At 51.2% G+C, this 20,654-nt stretch overlaps 1 protein-coding gene across 6 annotated transcripts in view; it reads right to left on the bottom strand.

Annotated features, from left to right (window-relative positions):
- Positions 1–20,654, bottom strand: part of TSPAN18 (tetraspanin 18) — a 205,648-nt gene that overhangs the window by 63,046 nt on the left and 121,948 nt on the right. For 4 of the 6 annotated variants that reach the window (XM_001159889.7, XM_016920716.4, XM_009460279.5 and 1 more), the window contains one exon: positions 8,819–8,959. The exons of 1 other annotated variant lie outside the window; for it this stretch is intronic. The gene's annotated coding sequence lies outside the window, so the exon portion shown is untranslated. Of the gene's footprint in view, positions 1–8,809; positions 8,960–20,654 lie in introns of all 6 variants that reach the window. One more of the 6 variants, XM_009460282.5, reaches the window with a different exon arrangement.

Here is a 20,654-nt window from a genome sequence, read left to right as displayed (position 1 = left end):
CAGCATGGGAATGACTTTTTTCAAAGCAGTCTGAACACTCTCTTGGTTGGTAGTGAGCTCCCCATCGCTACAGGTATGTAAGCAGAAGCTGAATGAGCACCTCTCAAGGAGTCAAAAACGATCACCTTAAAATCCCTCCCGGCCCAGTCTGCAAGGCCACACATCCTTGCTGATCACTTTCTTCGAGAGTTAAATCTATATACTAAGAGTAAAGCAGAAAAAAGGGCCTAAGCCCTCCTAAGGCAACGCCTAGTGGGCAGAACCTGGCTGGCACCCCCTCAGCCAGAACCACAGCTCCTCCAAGTGCTCACCACAAATCAGCAGTGATTGTGGGTTGGGGCTAATGTGATCCTTAAGTACACACAGACCAGGGCCAGCATCACCTGGCTCCAAGCAACTGCTCTTTAAACTAGCACCAGCAGTGGATGCATTGGAAGCAGGAGCTGCCAAACTCAAAGCACATAGAGTCCCCATCTGGCCCTCCAGCCAGCGGCCTATTTCAGACCTGCCTCACTTTCTGCCCTGGTGTGGGCACTCCACCTTCCCCCTCTCCGGTTCTGCCTGCCCCAAGGACTCAGGACCCTGGTTGTGGTTTGCAAGTTTTCTCCTCCCGGCCAGTGGCTGGACTCACTGTAGGATGAGCTCATTGGAAGCTCCTTTCCAAGCAAGAGCCCTGATCCTGGGAGAGGCGAGTCCCCATTCCCTAAGCTGTGCCCGCCTGGCCCTAGGAAAGCAGCAAGGAAGGCTGGGGTCTCTGAGGAAGGGGCTGGGCTGGAGCTTCCTCTGCTTCCTCCTCTCCATGGGGCTCCCAACGCCAGTCCTGAGGTGGGGAGGCCAGGTGCCCTCCACACCCATACCCACAGCCCAGCTCCCACCTCGGGCCCCGACAGGATCCTCTCCTGGTCTCCTCCCAGCTCCACACTCAGCTCTTGCATGTCCTGGTGCCTCCATTCCAGGCCTAGCACCCAGATGTGCAGATGGTATTTTGTTTTTCTCTATCCCCAAAAAGATAAAGGGGAGCATGCAAAGATGAATTATAGTGCCTGGCAGCAACTGAAGGCTTCCAAGGCACTCAGACAGAGAGTGACGGCAGATGGCCACCTGGGTTCCAGCCTCCAACTGCGTCCCCTGAGGGAAGGATCTAGTAACAGGGCAGGGCTCCTGCATGACCAGGGTATCCACGCTGCACCCGGCCTCCTTTTTCTCCATCTCCCCACAGGCCCAACCCTGCCCTCAGAAGCCAGCCTGTCACCAGCTGGAAGCCTTGCAATGACTGCAACTGAGTCTGTTCACCCTCAACCATTATCCCACCTCCCTGCCATCTTCTCAGGGCATCACCTGTCCTCCTCCTCTGCATAAACCCTTTTATGGCTCCCCAGTGCTCCTGGGGAAAAGCCCAAACTCAGCACAAGCAGCCTATCTCATATCCCTTCCCCTCCTCTACTTCCTCTGCTCACTCCACCCAGTGGCACCATTTGTAGCTCCTTGAATGCTTCTGCTCTGTCATGCCCCAGGGACTTTGCATGTGCTGATCCCTCTGCCGGAATCTACTCTCTCTCAACTCACACACAGACTCCTTTGTCCCCTTTTAAAACATTCATAAACGAGCCGGGTGTGGTGGCTCGTACCTGTAATCCCAGCACTTTGGGAGGCTGAGGAGGGTGGATCACCTGAGGTCAGGAGTTTGAGACCACCCTGGTCAACATGGTGAAACCCCATCTCTACTAAAAATACACAAATTAGCTGGATGTGGTGGTGCATGCCTGTAGTCCCAGCTACTCAGGAGACTGGGGCAGGAGAATTACTTGAACTGGGGAGATGGAGGTTGCAGTGAGCCGAGATCGGGCCACTCCACTCCAGCCTGGGTGACAGAGCGAGACTGTCTGAAAAAAAAAAAAAAAAAAAAAAAAAGATTCATAAACCAAGCCTTCTCCAGTACCTCCCCCTTCCCCAGCGTGCATCACCTGGTCTATGGGCTGATGCATTGCAGTGTATTAGACAGACCACTGCCTGCTGTTGCCCTCAGGGACCCTCAAACTTGAGCTTCCATCAGAATCTCCTGGAGGGCTTGTCAAAACCCAGGGTGCCGGGCCTCACCACTCTCAAGTTTCTGATTCAGTGGGTCTGGGGTGGAGGTCTGAAAATCTGCATATCCAAGTTCCCAGGAGATGCTGGTGATGCTGGTCTGAGGATCATGTTTGAGAACCACTATTTAAACCCTGAGCAACTTGAGGTTGGTCTTTTATTATTTTTTACCTCCAGTCTCTGAAAGAATCTGCTTTAAGGTTGGTGCTCAATCAATACTTGAATGAAAGGTATTGATGCATTTGTTGCAGCCAATGAGAGTGACAGGATTATGTCTTGAGACTTTTTTTCCCCAATTTGTTCACTCTGCAGTGGGCATTCTTCTCTCTTCTTTCCCAGGATGGTGGCGAAGTCTTTGGGTCCTATGCCTTGGGGGTGGCTGGTTTCCCAGGCCAGTCAGAAAATGGCTGGGTCTAGGAAGACAGCTTAGGCTGAAGCCCATGAAGGTGGCTGCGGTGTGAGCCTGCAGAGGAGAGCAGCAGAGGCAGCAGGCTTGAGGGGAGGGGTGGAGAGTGTTTCTGGAGATCAGCCAGATTGGTAGGATCCAAAAGTTACAAGCTCAGGTGCCCTGTTCCCGGAACAGCTCTTCCAAGAGGTGATCAGACTTTAATGGAGTGATCCTGAGATGCCAGGGAATGGTTGGGAGACTGAACACCGAAGCTCATAGCTCAGAGTTGCAACCAAAGACCACAGCTGTGCCCTGGCTAGCACAGAAATAGCTGCTGCCCACCTGGCCTCATTAGACCCTGAGATTGGCAAAGAAGCCTGTCTGTGGGGCCCCTGTGTGGGCTCAAGTCCAGCAGCCTTTCCCAAATGTTTCGGATCACATAAGGCCACCAAGACTCCTATGTGATCCTAGGTGGCAAGAAATCCACTCCCCAACATAATTGGGATTGAATGTCTTTCAAATGCGTGGAGGGAGCTGAAGGCAGATTTAATCAGATTTAGAGAAGTAAAGGCAGACGGCACACCTTGTACCTGCTGCAAGTCCATTTAGCACCGATGATGTGCTGGGCCCCATGCCAGTCCTGCTGGAACCTAATGCCAATTGTGTTCACTTGGACCTGGGCCTCTGCCCAAGTATGGCAGCAGAGGGCACAGCTGGGAGTGCAGACTGTCAGAAGGTGAGCAGGAACAATCGATTGTGCTGCCGGGGGGGTCACAGAAGCTGGAGCTGGACTGAGCCCTGGGGCCCCCAGCAGGTGGCCATCCACATTGTTTGTGAGCCTGACACTCCAAGCCTGGACTGAATGTGGTTCGGCTCAGGCCACTCCCATCCCCAGGACTCTGAGACCCCATAGAGTGCTGGAGACCCCTGTGACTCAGAGCAAACAGTGCTGGGGAAGCCAGGCTGCCTAAGGGACCCGACTGCTCCTGCTCCTGTTCCTGCTCCACTGAGACCCCTTGGCACCAGCCTCAGGACTTTTAGCCTGGATGACAACTGGCTGCAATAGCCACCAGGCTACTGTCCCCTCCTGACTGCATACCTGTCCCCTGTCCTTAAGGAGAGAGAAAAAAGAAGAAAAGTTCTAGTCTTGAAGAACCCCACATTCAAAGAGAATGTTGCTAGGAAAAGGGACTGATGGGGTTGGCAGGTGGAGGGAAGAGGAATTTGCTTTTTAATTTAAATCCTTCCAGATCATTTGAATTTTTAAGAAGCCTATATTGCTTGTGTAATAATAACTTTTCAAAGTAACTTTTTTATCTTACAAATGCAAAGTAGTCTGGAAAAACCCGTGTGGGAGCAAGAAGATGCAACAAATAGCTTAAGGGTGTTCATTAAATACACCATCATCATCCTTTCTTGAGCATTTACCACGTGCCCAGAGCTCTGCAACATGTTTTAACACTCATTATTTAATTTAAAGCTCATCGCAGCCCTATGATGCCATTAGTGCTACCATTTTCTAGATGAGAGTTGAGAATTTGAGAGAGACTCAATAACATGCCCAAGGTCACCCAGCCTCAGAGCTGGCGTTTGCAAGCTCTGTCCTTAAATCAGGGTACACACCAGGCTGCCTCCCTGAAATCAAACTGAGAAACTTGATCAGCTCAAAAGCCATTTGTTTTGAGTCCATTCCACTACTTGAAAATTCCTTATATTCCACGGGAGCCAAAATCAAATTGTCACAGAAAAACAAGCCAAGAGATTGGTATCTCCAACCACCCCGGCTGAGGCTGGGACAACACCGATTCTAGTAAATCCACTGTGATCCTTTCACCCATCCATCCATTCACCAACCTCTGGCTGATGCCCCACATGGCAGGCTCTGCTGGCTGCCAGAGACCAGAGAGGGTGAGATACCCACAAGGAGACCGCCAGGCAAACACAGGGGCAGACTGGACCCCCAGCACCTTCCATGTACAGGCTTGGCGTCCTCCAGAAATAATCAAAACCCTTTGCAGTTCAGGATCCAAAGAAGCATCAAAGGGGGGTGAAAAATGAAATAGGACCTTGCCATTGGCACCCAGGGCAAGCCCATCTTCCCCGTGAAACACTTAGTTTTCCTGATGCTGAACTGGGACTTGGCAATCCACCCCATAAGGTCCATGTGCAACACTGGACCAGTCCATTTTAGTGGATGCTCTGGCATTTCACCCAGGCCTTAGGCCCAAGATGGCAAGGGAAGGTTGAACAAAGCTTCGGGTGCCATGGGAAGCTGGGGTGGGATTTTCCCCAAGGCCTCAGCCTGAAGACCTGAGCTGCCGAGAGCAGGGACCCTGAGCATCCTATCCAATAGGACCCCATGTGCCTCTCAGAGGCCCAGGCACACAGTAAGTGCTCAATGAAGTGTTGGTGAATGAATGAATAAATGTGATTCTGGGTAAGGCAGCCCCAACCCCAACACTTTTTGGAGATGGGAGGGGTGTGACACCCCACCCCATCACCAAGTTTTTTTTTTTTTTTTTTTTTGAGACGGAGTCTCACTCAGTCACCCAGGCTGGAGTGCAGTGGTGCGGTCTTGGCTCACTGCAACCTCCGCCTTCCAGGTTCAAGCAATTCTCCCACCTCAGCCTCCCAAGTAGCTGGGACTACAGGCGAATGCCACCACACCCGGCTAATTTTTGTATTTTTAGTAGAGATGGGGTTTCACTATGTTGGCCAGGCTGCTCTCGAACTCCTGACCTTGAGATCCGCCAGCCTCAGCCTCCCAAAATGCTGGGATTACAGGCATGAACCACCGTGCCCGGCCCCCATCACCAAGTTTTTTGGGACATGGACCAACAGGCACCTATACACTGAAGACTCCCACAGAGTTATATTAATATGATTGAAATATAAATAATAACAACACCAAATAGCATCAGTACTACACTGAATGCTGATCCCTGGCAGGTGCTCTGTTAAGCACTTTCTGTCATTCAAGTATTTCCTTCCATCTTCACACAGTCTTATGAGAAGTGTACTATTACTATCTCTAACTTACATATAAGAATACTGAGGCTGTACTGCTAGCAGAGCTCAGATCCGAACCCAGGTCTGACATGGAATACAATGTTTCAAGCAGAAGGAGCTTGACAAACTATAGGCCAGGAGGCTAAGGACATCAGTAGTGCAGCAGGGACCCAAGTCTCCCAACTTCCAGCCCAGGGTCTGCCACTAGGGCAGCTGCTTGCAATGCTCTAAGTGAAAATGAGCCCTAAGCTCTGTAAAGTATCTCAGGAATGAGAGGATTAAGAACTCTTGGTCTTTGTGCAGCACCATCTCTTTGAAAGGGCCCTCCAAAACTCCCTTTCCCAGGGAAGAAGAGGACAAAAGGAAAAGGGAGGCGCTATTAAACTCCGTACCCAAGCTGTAGTTGAAAGCAGCCTTGAAGACAAGATGGCCCCAGGCCCAGCACGGCCAAGCCTGGAGGCCTGCGGGAAAGAAGGCTGACCGAGTTCATCTGGCTTCCTGCCTGGCACAGTCTTTCAAGCCTCAGGGTCCCACTGTCAGGCCTTTGCTCTCACTGTGTCTTCCTCCCAAATGTCCTTTCTAACGTCCGAACCTGGCCTATATCTAGGCACAGCTCACAGGCCTTGCATCCCCTGATTTTACACCACCACTGTGCAGCAGTAACATCTCCTTCTGGCCTCTGAACCCCCAAGCCTTCCTTTATATTTCAGCTCTGGACCCTCCCATTCTTTACCTTGGATGTCTTGACTTTGATCGTCTCCCTTAAAAATCTGGCCTCTGAGGTGCCTGTTGAGTGCATCTGAATGAATGACGAATGCCTGGGAAGTAGAGCTTGTATGATTCGTTTTATTAACAGGTGCACACTCCAGGAGCAGGTCTGCATACAGATCTCTAACAGCTGCCCTTCCTCCTCCCCAGGGCCATGATAAGTGGCACCTTATACCCTAAGTCCTAAAGGCTGAGAACCAAGTCATTCTGCTATTTCTGCTGCATCAGGCACAGGTGGGGGCTTTACAAAATGGTGTGGAAAGTAACTGACCGACATATCTACCAAGCCAGCCCAGTTATGGTTTAGCACTGTCTGAGACATCAGGCAAGGGGTTGGGGGCAAGACACCCAGAGGAGGGTCCTGCCCTCAGGAGATCTCCCAGAGGAGAGGTCAGGGAACCCTGAGGACAGGGACCTTTGGGCTTTGCTCACCCTCAATCCCCAGCATCTAAAACAGCTCCTGGCGCATGGTAGGCACTCAACAGCCATTGGCTGAATAAATGAATTAACACTCATTGACCCAGAGGTGCTGAGCTCACCATATAAGGCAGGGTGGTGCTGAGCGCTGAGCTGGCTGCATGGTGAGTCAGAGCTTTGGAGCCCACAGGCGAGACACAGAGCGAGAGAGACTGGGGGAGGGCCAGGGGGTTTGTGGTTGACCAAAACCAAGCAAGGGGCAGCTGCCTGGGAGGCAGCATCACAAGCTGTGGTTTTCAGTATTTTTTCTGCAGAGGAATATTTGCTCAAATGAAACCACACATCGCACCCTAAATGTAGGACAGAGCTGCCGCGGTGGAGGGCAGCAGGGCTGCCAGGCTGGCCTGGCCACGTGTACCCTCGTGCCCCCAGAGACGGAGCTTCCACTCAACCAGTGCCCGTCCCCCTCTGCTCCCCTGTCCCTCTAAGGGGCTTCAGATAAGCAAGGCTGTGGTTGGTCTTCTGGGAAGGGGCCCATTTAGCGCAAAAAACCCTAAAGAGGCTCAAGAAACTCCCCCCAGCCATGAAGGAGTGGAGGTCGGGGGAAGAAGGAACAGGCCTTCCCGGCGAGTGGAGGTCTACTCAAGGCAGCCAGGCGCTGGGGTGGCTGAAATAGTGGGGCGGCCATCAGAGAGTGCAGGGACTCTTTATGAGAAAGACCTTCTGGAACAATCTTTTTGGAACGTGAAGTACCACTCTCAGATCCATCAGAGGTATGGGGGCTGTGTGTGTGTGTGTGTGTGTGTGTGTGTGTGTGTGTGTGTGTGAAATTTGGGCTTTCAGATACTAGATTCACTAAAAATGAGGCACTTAGAGAGAGGCCAACCCTGGTACCATAAATCACAGGAAGGATCCCAACTGGGACACATGCGACCACCTGGGTGCTTCATCGCCCCCAACTCCCAACATGACACCAGTAGGGAGAATCTGCTGCTTTGTCTGCCCAGCATTCCTTTCTCCTTTTTCTAAAAATAATGCTTGGATTTTCCCTTGCAAGTCCATCCCCTCTCATGCATTCAGGCTGACTTCCCCAACCCACGACACCTACCGACCTCACCACACCACCCCCAACCACCGACCCCCCGCCCAGCACCGACCACCCCCACCCCAGCACCGACCAGTCCCCACAGCACCGACCACCTCCCTCAGCACCACCCGCACCCCACCAACCCCCGCACCGACTGCTCCCCGACCAACTGACCCAGTCTGGCCAATCAGCATATCTTATCCTCCAGGTTTCAGTGATTGGGCAGAGGTGTCATGTGACCCAAGACCATCTAATAAGCCTTGACTTTGGGATTTTTGTTGGACCGCCTGGGAAAAAGAAGCTCTCCTTCCATTGGATTTGAAATGAGCAAGGCGTCAGTCTGGAGCTGCAGGTGCCTGCCCTGCGGCCACATGGAGAGTGGCTGCCGAGGACTGAAGCTCACAAGGAGGGAGGCAGAGGACACGGATGTGGTGAGATATGGTCCTAACAGCATCATTTGAGCCCTGGATTCAGCCCTGCCTGCCTTGAAACCAATAAATAGGCCCCAAATATATTATTTGGAATATATATATTTGGAATATATATTATTAGAAACCAATATATTAGAAACCAATTTTAAAAAGCTAATAAATGGCCTGTCTTGCTTAATCCAGTTTGAGTGTTGGCTCCCAAATGATGCAGCATCTGACCTCAGTTCAGCCTTTGCCCTCTCACCACCCACTGCAGCCAACCTTTACTTCTGACCCACCACTGGTTCTTGCTTACCTGGGCAACAGTTCCACCCTTCCCCAGTTGAGCTTGAGGGGCATGGGCCAGCAACCTGGTGGGCTAGCCTGCACCTCAGCCTTCTCAGCTGTCTGGCCCCTCCGAGGGTTATCTTCTTGGCTAATCTAGTGAGACCCCAGCAACCTTGGCTCAGATCCACTCACACTATCTGCACCCCTTACTATCCTGCCCACGGACCTTTGGTGTGATGGGAGAGACAGACACTAATGCATGAAAGAGAATGACAGGTGCCCTGCTGATGGTTACCCTTAGCAACAACAACAGCAACAACAAAAGTAGCAGAAATCCCCTTGCTGAACAAGCCTAACCTCTGTTACCTGGAGAGCCAGCGCTGAGATGTCTGCAAAAGGATTATGCTCGCGTCTCCAGAAATCAAATTCAAGGGGTTCCAGTTGCTTTGATGGTAGTGTTAGAAGCTCAGCTCACCTGAAGCTTGAGGGTGTCCAGGAGATGCTCACCTGTGAGAGGGAAGCAGAAGCAGCCGTGATTACCCGCCTGAGCTGCGGTCTCTTCTTTCTGTTTGAAAGGCTCTCCTGGCCCTGCAGGAGGCCAAGTGATGGAACCAAGACTGCAGGAGCCTGCAGGTGAGCATCAGGATTGGGGACTCAACATCTAGATCTGACTGAAGTAGCCTGGAAATAATTCTAAGACACAAAGGTATGCATGTGCCTGTGTTTGCATATGCTGAGTAAAAATACATAAGCGTCATAACCCCTGCATCTAGCACAGTGCCCCTTGCAGAAGGGAGAGGAGGTTCAGCAAATGTTTCATGATTTGCTTTGATGTAAAACATAATTTGTGTGTCTGAGTGCAAGGCAACTCCATGAGTCCAAGCAGATTGGAGAGAAGTTTCTTCCTCGTGTGAAAATGCATTCCTGGGATGCTCCATGCCGCCAGACCAATAGCCTCTTTTTACCAATAAGGAGACTGATACCCAGAGAGGGGCACTGACTTGCTCAAAGTCACACAGCAAGTTGGTGGCAGAGCAAGGCCTAAACTCTGGGTCTCTCCTGACTCATGCTGAGGCCTCTCTCCAGGGCCATACCCTCTTCTGTAGCTGTCAGACTGGAGCAGCCCCAGGAGCATAGCAGGAGCCTGTTGCATGCTGTGGTGGCGGACGGGGGAGGATGCTCACCACCTCTACCCAGTCTTGGGCCTCAGCAGACAAATGCTTCTTGGTTCTGCTCAAGCCCAGACAAAGAACATGAGGTTGCCCACAGTGGCCAAGAGCACGGGCTTTGGAGGCAGGTGGACCTTGGCCACAAGCTGGCGCAACCTCTTTCCAGAAGAGGCAAGTCAGGTGTCCTCTCAGAGCTTCAGACTCTTCATTTGTAAAATGGGAATAATAATAGCATCTTTTCCTGAGGATTGCCGGGAATTAAAATGACTTTCGTAAGTCTGTGAAGCCCACAGAGGAGCATTTGGCATCTAGAAATTGCTCAATAAATGTTAAGGAGGTGACGCAGAGGATAGTGCATGAGCATGTCAGGGGACCTGGAACACCAGACTTGGGGTTGCCTTGTGTTCTGGCAAGACTTTAGACAAACAGCATCTCTAAATTCTGCCAGACATTCGTCCCCTCTGCACCCACCTTCGCCCCCTTCTCTGCGTCTCAGAGACCTGCGTGAGCCCCCAGACCAGCAAGCCTGCCCCTCTTTCTAGGCTGGGAACCTCCCATTTGCCTAAGGATCTCCTTACCCCCCATCACCAAGCACAGCCCACATTTCACCAGCCAGCAAAATGCAAATGTCATTAGCGCTCTGCAAGCTGGTGAGCACGAATGTCACACCAGACGGTGTGAACTGGGGAGCAGGGGGAGGGTGCATTCCCCAGGAGGGGTGGCATTCCCAGCATTTTCCAAAAGGGCATGATAAAGAAATAAATAAACAGCTGCAGGAAAGAGGTGACAACAGAGATTGTTTCAATAGCAGCATACACAGCCATGCCATCCTTGCGGGCTCACCAGGGTCACCCATGGTTCCTGCTTCAGCCAACCCTGTCCCAGTCCCCACTCTTGGCCTCTCCTCCCCAGCATCTCCCACTCCTCTCTGTACCCCACCATCACACACAAGCTCATCTGGGGACCCCCTTGGCCTCCATCTATCTCCCCCAACTTCCATGCTCCCTCAAACTGGCTGAGAGAACCAGATCACCCACCTAACTAACAGATCCATGGATGGGGGAGTCTTCACTCTGAGAAGGAGGTGACAGCTGTGGACCCACAGGCAGGAGTCCTGGGTTCCAATCCCAACACCACACTAACTTGCTGTGAACACTCAGGCACACCCTCACCTGCGTGGGGCCTCAGTTTCTCCATCTGTGAAAGGGGATCACGGACCCTCTGTCAGTCTCTGCCATCTCTCAGGCCAGCTTTGAAGCCTGTGCTTGTAATAACTCAAAGGGAGAGGAGCTTCTCCTCCTGTAATTCCCCTGATAACACCCGCGAGCATGTGAAGGCTTCCTGGAGGAGGGGGCAGACATGGGTGTGTGGAGATGGTAGCAGGGTGCTGTGGACAATGGGCCCAGGGTGAGCATAGGCGTGGAGATACCCAGATGTGGGAGTGGGGGGCAGGCATTTGAGACCACAGGCTAAGACTGCCTGTGGGAGCTGAGTAGAAATGAGATAGAAAGGTCCCATGGTCAGTGCTTTACGTATGTCCACCCATTTCATTCTAACAGTGCTATCATCCCCGTTTTATTGATGAGAAACTGAAGACTGGAGAAGCTAGGTAACTTTCAGACACACGGCTGTGAAATAGACTGGATTTGAACCCCTATTTGCTTTATGAGCGGAAGCTCTCGATCACTGTGGGATGCTGCCACCTAGACTGTTTAAAATAGAGTGTGAACTAGAGACATTCAGGAGGGCGTGTGTCACCCATGTGTGCACATGACTGTTGGCAGCATGTGGGGGTGGCCATGCATCTGTGTGTATCGCGGGGAGGGATTCAGTGTGTGAATATGTGTCGTTGTAAATGCACGTGTGTGTCATCCTCAGATAAAGCTCCTTTCCCAAGTCCAGGCCCAGAAGTGCCAGTTGGGGAGGATATGGCTGAGTGGTGGATGGGGCTGGGAGTGGACAGTCACAAGGCCCTGGTCATCCCACAGCAGCTCAGGAAGCCCAGCTCTGAGGGCTGTGAGCCAGGCCTGGCCCACGTCACCTGTCTTCTGATCCCACACTCCTTGAGGCCAGATCCCTCTCGTGGAGGCCTGGCCTGGCATTTTCCCTGGTTCTGTCTCCTTCACTCTCTAGCTAGCTGCTCCAACCAGGAGAATACATCCTGTAGATCAAGTCTGGTGTAAACACAAGGCTGCTGCCAGCAGGTAGGGAAGCCAGTGAGCATTGGCATCCACGGGGGAGGCGGGGAGAGCACAGCTGTGGCACAGCCCGACTTGCATTCTACCCCTGGCTCCACTGCTAGACACTGGCTCTGTGGTTGACACAGCCAACCCACCTCTCTGAGCCTTGGTGAAAGCTCACAGAGCAGCTGAGATGCCTGTCGTAGGTCAAGTTCATGCAAACTGTAAAGTGCAGTGACCACCAACAGAGTGGTAGTTCTAATCCCAGTGATCAAGATAACCCAGGAAACAGCAGAGAGTTCCCCAGGGAGACTTGACTGAGGATTCAGCAGATTCCTTTACCTAAGTCCCTCTTTCCCCACCTCTGGGCCTCAGTTTCCTCATCTACAAAATCCTCAGGCTCAAAAACAAAGTGTTGTGCAGCCCCTGGGTATCTCGTTTTCTTCACCATTATCCACGATGAACATCACAGCTGGAATTAATTTGCCAGAAACCAGAAGGCCATTCACGCAGCAGTAAACCAAGTAAATGGCACCCAGGACAGGTAAGTTTTATGGAAGAAGAGAGGAAAACAGTTTTGTTTGAGTCACTGATCAAGAAGAAATGTGACAATTCTAGGAAGACAGAGGGAAGTGTGTAGGGAGGGAGGGAGGGAGGGAGGGAGGAAGAGCTGTTGAAAGCAGGTAGAACTTGGACAAGTATTTCCCGAAATTTGCGTGGGGCTGGTCTTGAATTCAACAGAGAAGACAGGGAGTTCTGTTTCCTGGAGACCATGAGGAACATGAACATTCACTCATTTGGAAAGCATTAATTGAACACTTGCTATATACCTGGGATTCCAGGGGCACCAAGGATGAGAGAGGCACAGATTACACCTTCAAAGGTGCTGTTCACTGTTATGGGCAACAGAAGATGATGCCTATGGCTCTGTAGTTCCAGGTGGCTAAGGAGGGGTTCATCATATCATTATGAATTCAGAGGAGTGAGAGGCCTCCAGGGAAGGCTTCCTGGAGGAAGGGGAAGATTGGAATGTATGAAGATGAGGAAGGCACTACAGGCAGAGAGACCAGGGCAAACAAAGGCACAGGGTACCTACATGTGGGCGGGTATTCAAGACCATGAGCCAAGACCATGAGCCAAGCCCGCCTGTTGGGGCAGAGTGGGAAGTGAGACAGAAACGGAAGGCAAGGGGTGGATGGTTAAGGTCCTTGAACGCCAGACCAAGGATGATGAAATTTATCCACAGGCAATGGGGAGCCACTGAAGATCAGAGGGCAGAAATGTGCTTCCAGGAGATTAAAAGCAGCAAGAAGGCTGGGCACGGTGGCTCATGCCTGTAATCCCAGTACTTTAGGAGGCTGAGGCGGGTAGATCATGAGGTTAGGAGATCAAGACCATCCTGGCTAACATGGTGAAACCCCATCTCTATTAAAAATACAAAAAATTAGCCAGGCGTGGTGGTACACACTTGGTAGTCCCAGCTACTCGGGAGGCTGAGGCAGAAGAATCACTTGAACCTGGGAGACGGAGGTTGCAGTGAGCCGAGATCACACCACTGCACTCCAGCCTGGGTGACAGAATGAGACTCTGTCTCAACAACGACAAAAAATTAAAATAAATAAATAAAAGCAGCAAGAAGCCCAGGCAATGGAAACAGAAAATGAGAGGATGGAAGGAGGATGGGCAGGGCATGGTGGGGGGTGGGGTGGATGGGGATAAGGAGATGTCGGGGGAAGGTGGGTGGGTGGTGTGGGGGGATACTGAGTCTGACAGGCTGAGGGTAGGAAGACAGATGTGGGAGGGAAACTGTTGGCTGATTTAGATACTGTGAGGGTTAATTTGAGGTGTCAGCTTGACTCATACAGACTTGTGTTTGCATCCCAGCTCTGCCACTGTCACCAACTGTGTGGCCTCAGGCAAGTCATTTAACCTCTCTGGGCCTCAGTTCCCTCCCCTATAAAGTGGAAAAAAAAAAATAAAGCCATTTCAGGAACGTGAGATTCAACCACCTTATATATCAGAACCACTTTGAATATAGTAAGTGATTGTCGAATGCTTGCTTTTTAAAATGTATTACTTTTATTAACTAGTGATACCTTTCCCCTATTACAAATAAAGACACTGAAGCTCAAGGTCAAATAACAGGCTAGAGTTGGCTGTGCTAGGCCTCAAATCACAGGAGAAGCAAGTTATGAGCAAATAAACCTGAGATGACTCAGAAAAGAGTCTTGATTTTAAAATATTGTTAAAGAAAAAGGGTATTTTATGACTTTTGCACAGTGTGCTTATTAAACCCAAGCTATAAATGTGAACTAATAAGTAAAATGAGTTAAGTTAATGAAAAAAAAAAACCTTCAGGATGAATCCATATTATCTAATGGCAGTCCATAAACATAAACATAAAATTTTAAAATACAACAATGAATTGCAATGCCCAGCAGTTCAAGGAATCTGCAATTTCTCTGTCTGAAAAATAAAAGCTATTGATTTTAGCTGGGTTCTCATTGCTCATGAGTGAGTCTTTGGGAAGTCATAAAGGAAGGAATTATTTCCAATTGTTTACTCACTAAGGATCATATGTATTGAATTTAAATTGTCTCCGATTCCTAATTAGTACAAACCAAATTAGAATCTGAGTACAGCAGCACTGGAAAGGCCCTTGGAGGCCTCCAAGCTCAGTTTTTCTTTGTTTTATAGACCAGGAAGCAGAGAGACAGAGAAGGGGAGTGACTTGCTCAAGATCACACAGCAAGGGTAGGATCCAGGTGAGAAACAGGGCTCCTGCACACAGGTCAGCATCCTGCTTTGGTCCCCACAGTGTCCAGGATCAGGTTATTAAATCCAGTCCTAATGGGTGTGCTGTGCTGGTACCGGGGCCTCAGCCCAAGTGGTTCCTACAATAAGTAAGAACTTTCTCCCAGCTGCTGGGGAAAGGAATCTGCCCAAGAAAGGACACTCAAAGCCGAACACAGTCTAAGAGGGTGCAGGAGGGGACTGGTGGCAAAGTTTGCAGTGAGTTCTAAGACATGACAGCACATTGCCACGTATGGAGCACTTGAGCCCCGTGCCAACCCGGCTTGGCCTGGCAGCCCTGCCAGACAGGAGACACCTGGGCCTCATGTTCTGTTCTGAGAGGGACTGCAGGGTGGCACAGCCCCAGTCCTAGGTCAGTTCCTCCCGGTGTTCCAGGTGAGGCTGGGGAACAAAGTGCTCATTGTATGGTGGGGGAGGGAGAGGTCTCTAACTCAGCCAGGCTCTGTCAAACACACCCACATCACACGCACACAACCCCCCCCCCCACCCCCTGCCCCAATGAGCAGAGACCAAGGAGCTCTGCATGTGGCACAGGCATGTGTGTATGTGTATAAATGTTCAGCCTCAGGCTGCACACGATTATCAAGCAGATGTTTAATTACTACCTGAGTGTAATTAATCAACACGATTAATACACAACCCATACCACATAATTACTTTGCAATTACACCAAAACGAAATATTTTATTGCCGAGGGTTTGCTAATTACCCGGCCTTGCCAAAGGACAGGTATAATGGGCAGCAATTTTTCTTCCTTCCTTTCCTTCCTTTCCTCCCTCCCCTGCCCTCTCATTAATCTTCTGGGCTGATGTCCCCACCACACAGAACTGGGAGGCCCAGAGGGCTGCGGCCTCCTCCCCGAGGTGCTGCTTCTGCACTCCGGTCAGTTTCCAAGTGAAGCCCTGGTCCTCTCCTCTCAGTGCTTCCTCTTGGAAATGCATGTCCACTCCAGAAATAAAGACAGGCTCCTGCAGGCCTGTGGATGGAGAGGTGCATGGGGCGGGGGTTACCAGCAGAAGCTCTGCAGGCAGCTGCCTGGAGTGGAATCCTGGCTCTACCAGTTATTGGCTGGGTAATCTCTGTCAAGGTAACTGTGCCTCAGTTTCCCCAAGTGTAAGATGGAGACGATGGCAGTTATCACCTGAGGGGATTCTTGTGAGTATTTAATACAGCAAAAGCCATAAAGCACAGTGCCTGACACAGAGGAAGGCCTATATAGCAATTACTGTTATTATTGTCCCAGAAATGGCCCCTCCAGGAATGCTTCCAGTCATTCAGTCTCCCAGACTTATGGGCCTTCGAATTCCACTCTCTCTCCCTTCCCAAAACAACTCAGTCCCATCTACCTGGAAACATCTCCTCAATGAGGCCCCTCCCTTCTCCCCACCCACTCCATGGACTCTACGTCCCTAACCCAAGCTTTCATCCCCTCTCACCCAGTCCCCAGCTATAACCTCCACAGTCTCTCTGCTGCCCCTCCATTCCATCCTCCACCAGGCAGGAAGACAGATCTTCAGGAATGAAGCTTGGACCATGTCCCTCTCCTGCTCAAAAACCTTCTATAGCTCACCATTGCCTCTTCACCAAGGTCTAACTTCCCCACCTGCTGTTTTAGGCCCTGGAAGACTACCAATGCCCAAGTCCCTCCTTCATTTCTTAGGGCGTTAGTATAGCACGAACATTTGAGCTTTTGATGAAACAGTGAGCAATTGATCACATGAATGGACGTTTTGGTAGATATTAGATGCATCTGTGCCTTCCAAGTTGGAATGGCCCGGAGCATTTTTATAAGCTTGCATATTTCCCAAGAGTCTCCTGGGAGGTGAGGTTTATCTGTCACAGTTCATTTGCAGACCATCTTGGTTCCTTTCCCCTTCCCCTGACAAACATCCTCCCTGCATTTAGGAACAATTGATCCTTTTGGGCATAGTAACCCCCATGTCTGGCTGAGCAAAGAGACTATATAAGGACCCTCAGATGCAGGGCCAGTGGATGGTCCACTTGAGAGGCAAGAATCAGGGACAGGACAATAGACTCCAGCACAGGTGGCACACACTGGAGAGAGAGCCAAGGGGGGCACACACATGTGCATGTATGCATGGTATGTACATGTTTGCACAAAGAAGGCCCCTGAGGCCACTCCTGAGTGTGAATTAACTCTTTCAGAAGCCAACATATCAAGTAGCAACATGAGTCATTCATTCAGTCACTCAATAAACATAAGAGGCTGAGTTCTGGAGTCAGAGTGCTGGTGTTGGAGTCCTGTCTCTACTTCTGACCAGCTGTGTGACTTGGGGAAAATGCCTTAACTTCTCTGGGCCTAAATTCTTATTTGTAAAATGGGGATAATCAGAGTTCCTACTGATAGTGTTGTTACTACGTGTAACATTGCACATGTAACATTGCCATTGCCTCTTCACCAAGGCCTCTTTAATCAGGGCCTGGCACAAAAGAAGGGCCAATGTTAGCTATTTTGTTGTTATTATAAACAAGAAGAATAAACCCTGGGAACACAGAAACTTGGTGCCTAGAGCTGAACATGGCATACAGTACTCGACCAATGGGTGGTGAAATCCCTGCAGAGACATTACAATAGAAGGCAGTACGTGATATTCATCATTCATTCATTCAGCCAGCAAACACTCATTAAGTGCCTACTGTATAACTCACTATGTCAGGCATTGGGGGAGGGCACAGAAATTCTGGCACTGTCTCTGCAGTGAGGCTGAGTTAGCGACGTGTTCCCAAATAGCTGAAAAGACAGAGGCTGGGGAATGTTCTGAACCACTGTTGTATTCCCAGGGTCTGGAATGGTATGTCATACCTGGGCACTGAATGAATGGATAACAGCGCTGTTGAAGATGGAGAAAGTAGCACCTGGATGGGTGGCTTAGCTGCAATGGGTGTTGGAGATGAGGAAGAAAGGTGCTCTAAGCAGAGGACACAGCCAAGGCAACAGCGCAGGGCCTCCATTTGCACGGCAGGTGTAGAAAGCAGCAGGCGGGCTGTGCTTTGGCAGACGTATGAGAAGAGAGAGGAGGGAGGTAGACAGGGACCCAGCCATTGGGGGGGGGGTGACAAGAGTACCTGGGCTAACGGGGACCCAGAGGAACTTCATGGCAGGGGCAACAGGGACCACTCTAGGTCCTGGGTTTTGTTTTTCCCCCTTGTCTGATGTTCAAACCTTGATCTTTGGAACTCTGAAGTCCACTCTCCAGAAGCTGATGGAGACATTTCCAGGGAGCATTGATCTATTTCTGTCTCCACGGATTTGTATAAAACCCCCTGTTCAGCCAGAGGCCAGACTACAAAGAAAGTACACAGGCCTTAGAGGGCAACCTCTGGGTGGTCAGGGGATGCCGGGCTAGCCCCGCTAGGAAGTGGGAAGTGTGACATCCAGGGAGCTGTAGGAAGGAGCAGGTGACACCAGAAGCAGCTTCCACTAAGAGCCGGCCAGTCCCCAGAGATTCCCCGCTGGCCCACTGCTCAGGCTGTGTGTGATGAACGTGACCAAGGAGAGGAGCTTCCCTCTTCTCTCCACGCACTCACATCCCCACACACACGTGCAGCATGGCCAAGTCTGGGGTTGGATTAAAGCAGAAAGGTCAACAGGTTAATAACGCTGACCAAGAGGGAGGAAACCCTTGTTCTAGCCACAGCCCTGGGATGGTGTTGCTGTGTGTCCTGGAGCAGATCAAGTGCCCTCTCTGGGCTTCTACATTCTCCTTTCTGTAAGGAGACAGAGGTATTCCACCATCTTCAACCCTGGAGTGGAAGGCAGAGGGCTAAGTGCCCACAGATGGGTAAAGGTGAGGTGAGGAGGAATCTAGGGAGCCTGAGCCAGGGGAGTGAAATGACCTGTACCTAGGATAAGGCCAGCTGGCACTGACTGGGACAAGCGTCAGGGTCTCCTGCACCCCACTTCCTGGGTGAGTGAGGCTGAATTTGAACCCTGGTCTCATCACTTACTATGTGACCTTAGATACCTTATGTGAACCTGAACCTCTGCCTTCTCATCTGTAAGATGGAGATATGTCTCATGTGCAGAGTTCAATGAGAAGATGCAAGGAGAAGACCCATTGCTATTATCTGGGGCAGAGTAAGGCTCAGTAAGTGGAAACTATTATTATTATTACAATGATCATTCCATCCACATTGAAGGGTTTTTCTGGAAAAACCCAAGCCAGGCAGCTTATGCACCCCTCTGTGCCATCCTCCGGCCAGCAGGGACCTTGGGAAGTGCCTGGCCTTCACCCTTGTCCTCACTGGGATCATGCGAGTCCCTCCCAAACCCTGGCAGCCTCACCCTAAAGGAGAACTTTCCTGACCACACCCCAACCACACAAGGACACGGAATTGTCATCGGTTCTCTTGGCAAATGGTGGCAGGAGGGGTTCTAACCCCACCTGAAATGTGTCCTTTTTTCTAAGCAGAATGTATCTACATATCACTCGATATGTAGGAATAACAATAGGAATAAATCAGCCATGTCGGGGACAAACACCCCTGGTGAAATTCCAGGACTTGGCGGGCCCTGGGGAGCAGGAGCGGCTTCAGCTGTGTTTCTCATTTCTGGAGGAAGGGAGCCGAGAACAATGGCCTTCTTCTCTGTTGGTCCTGGGGACAGGGGTTATTAGAGGTCATGTAGTCCATCTCTCACCCTTAAGGGAAGGCACTTGCTTGGGCCAGGCCAGTCAGGAGAGACCCTATCCTGGGACGGTCTCCCTATTTATGGGGAAAGCAACAAGTCGGATGCCCCCCACCCAACTGATGCTCATGGCCTACTGTGTGCTTGGCCAATGAGCTGTGGCATCTGATGTGTCCTCAAGCAAACCCTGTGGGCCCTATGTGGGAGGGGTCATTAAGCTGAGACCCAGGGAGGTCACTGATTCTGTGAAGTGGCAGAAGGGGCATCGCACCAAAGTCTGCCAGGTGCCATGGCCTGTGCTTTCCTCATCATCCTAGACTGAGGGCTTTCAGGGTGTGCAGGTGCTTTGGGTGCTGGGCCCTGGTCCCCTTTCCTGGACGGGACACCCATCCCAACTGCAGCAGTGCCACGGGCTGCAACCTTCTCCAGGGGAACTGCTGTTGGCTGTGAAGCCACCTTGCTCAGAGATCCCTGGGAGGCCACACCCCCATCTGCACCCCCAGGCCTAGCCCATAGCCACTGACAGGCTGACATGGGGCTATAACAGTCCAGCCCCCTTGCCTCTGTTGGGGGCAATGTCTGAGAGGCCATTCATGCCCCAGAGACCAGGCTGAGGCTAGCCTGCTCTTAAACCTCACCCTTGCTTAGCTACTTCTTCTGCCTTCTCCTGCTTCCCTTGCTGGTTTGCAGAGCTCTCCTGAGAATCCTCCTTCACTAGTTCACCTGGATAACCATCCTCGCTCAGGTCCTGCTTTTAGGGACCCCCACCTAAAACACAGGGAGCTCACAAAGGAGACAGACACAGTCCCTCCTGGCACGGGACTCAACGCCCAACAGGAGTCAAACCTGAGACAGGAATCAACAAAGATCACTTTGACTGTCACCACTGCCCCCCTGCCCCCTGCTGCCACCCGTAGCCTCTAACGTAAGAGCTTACCACAAGCAGGTGCTGTACAATGCACTTTCCCTCCTGATCTCAAAACCAACAACCCAGCTAAGAGATGTGTTCTCCCATTTTAAAGATGAAGAAACGGAGGCTCAGAGAGAGAATTTGCCCAAGGTCACTTGCAACGCCTACATGGCTGCACTTGGACTTGAACTCAGTTCTGCCTGACTGCTGGGCCCCAGCACCTGCCTCCTGATCACCAAAGGGACCTGAGTACAGCTGAAGAGACAGGGCCAGCGGGGGTGGGGGGAGCCCCACGGTTAGAGTCCTCCCCTAGGCAAAGCTCACTGCTGTCTTCCTTTGTCACCTTGTGCCACTCATGGGCCATGTGGCCTCAAGAGAACCACAGACTCCAGGAGGCAGCTCCGAAGAAAGAGGGGGAATGGGGGTACCCCAATGATTGCTTCCCTGGGTGCCGCTGGCCTCTTCCCACATCATGAGTCTG

Source organism: Pan troglodytes, chromosome 9 (genome assembly GCF_028858775.2).
Source record: "Pan troglodytes isolate AG18354 chromosome 9, NHGRI_mPanTro3-v2.0_pri, whole genome shotgun sequence".
NCBI lineage: Eukaryota > Metazoa > Chordata > Mammalia > Primates > Hominidae > Pan > Pan troglodytes.
Note: the sequence above shows the minus strand (reverse complement) of the source record. Positions and strands in the feature narration are given on the sequence as shown.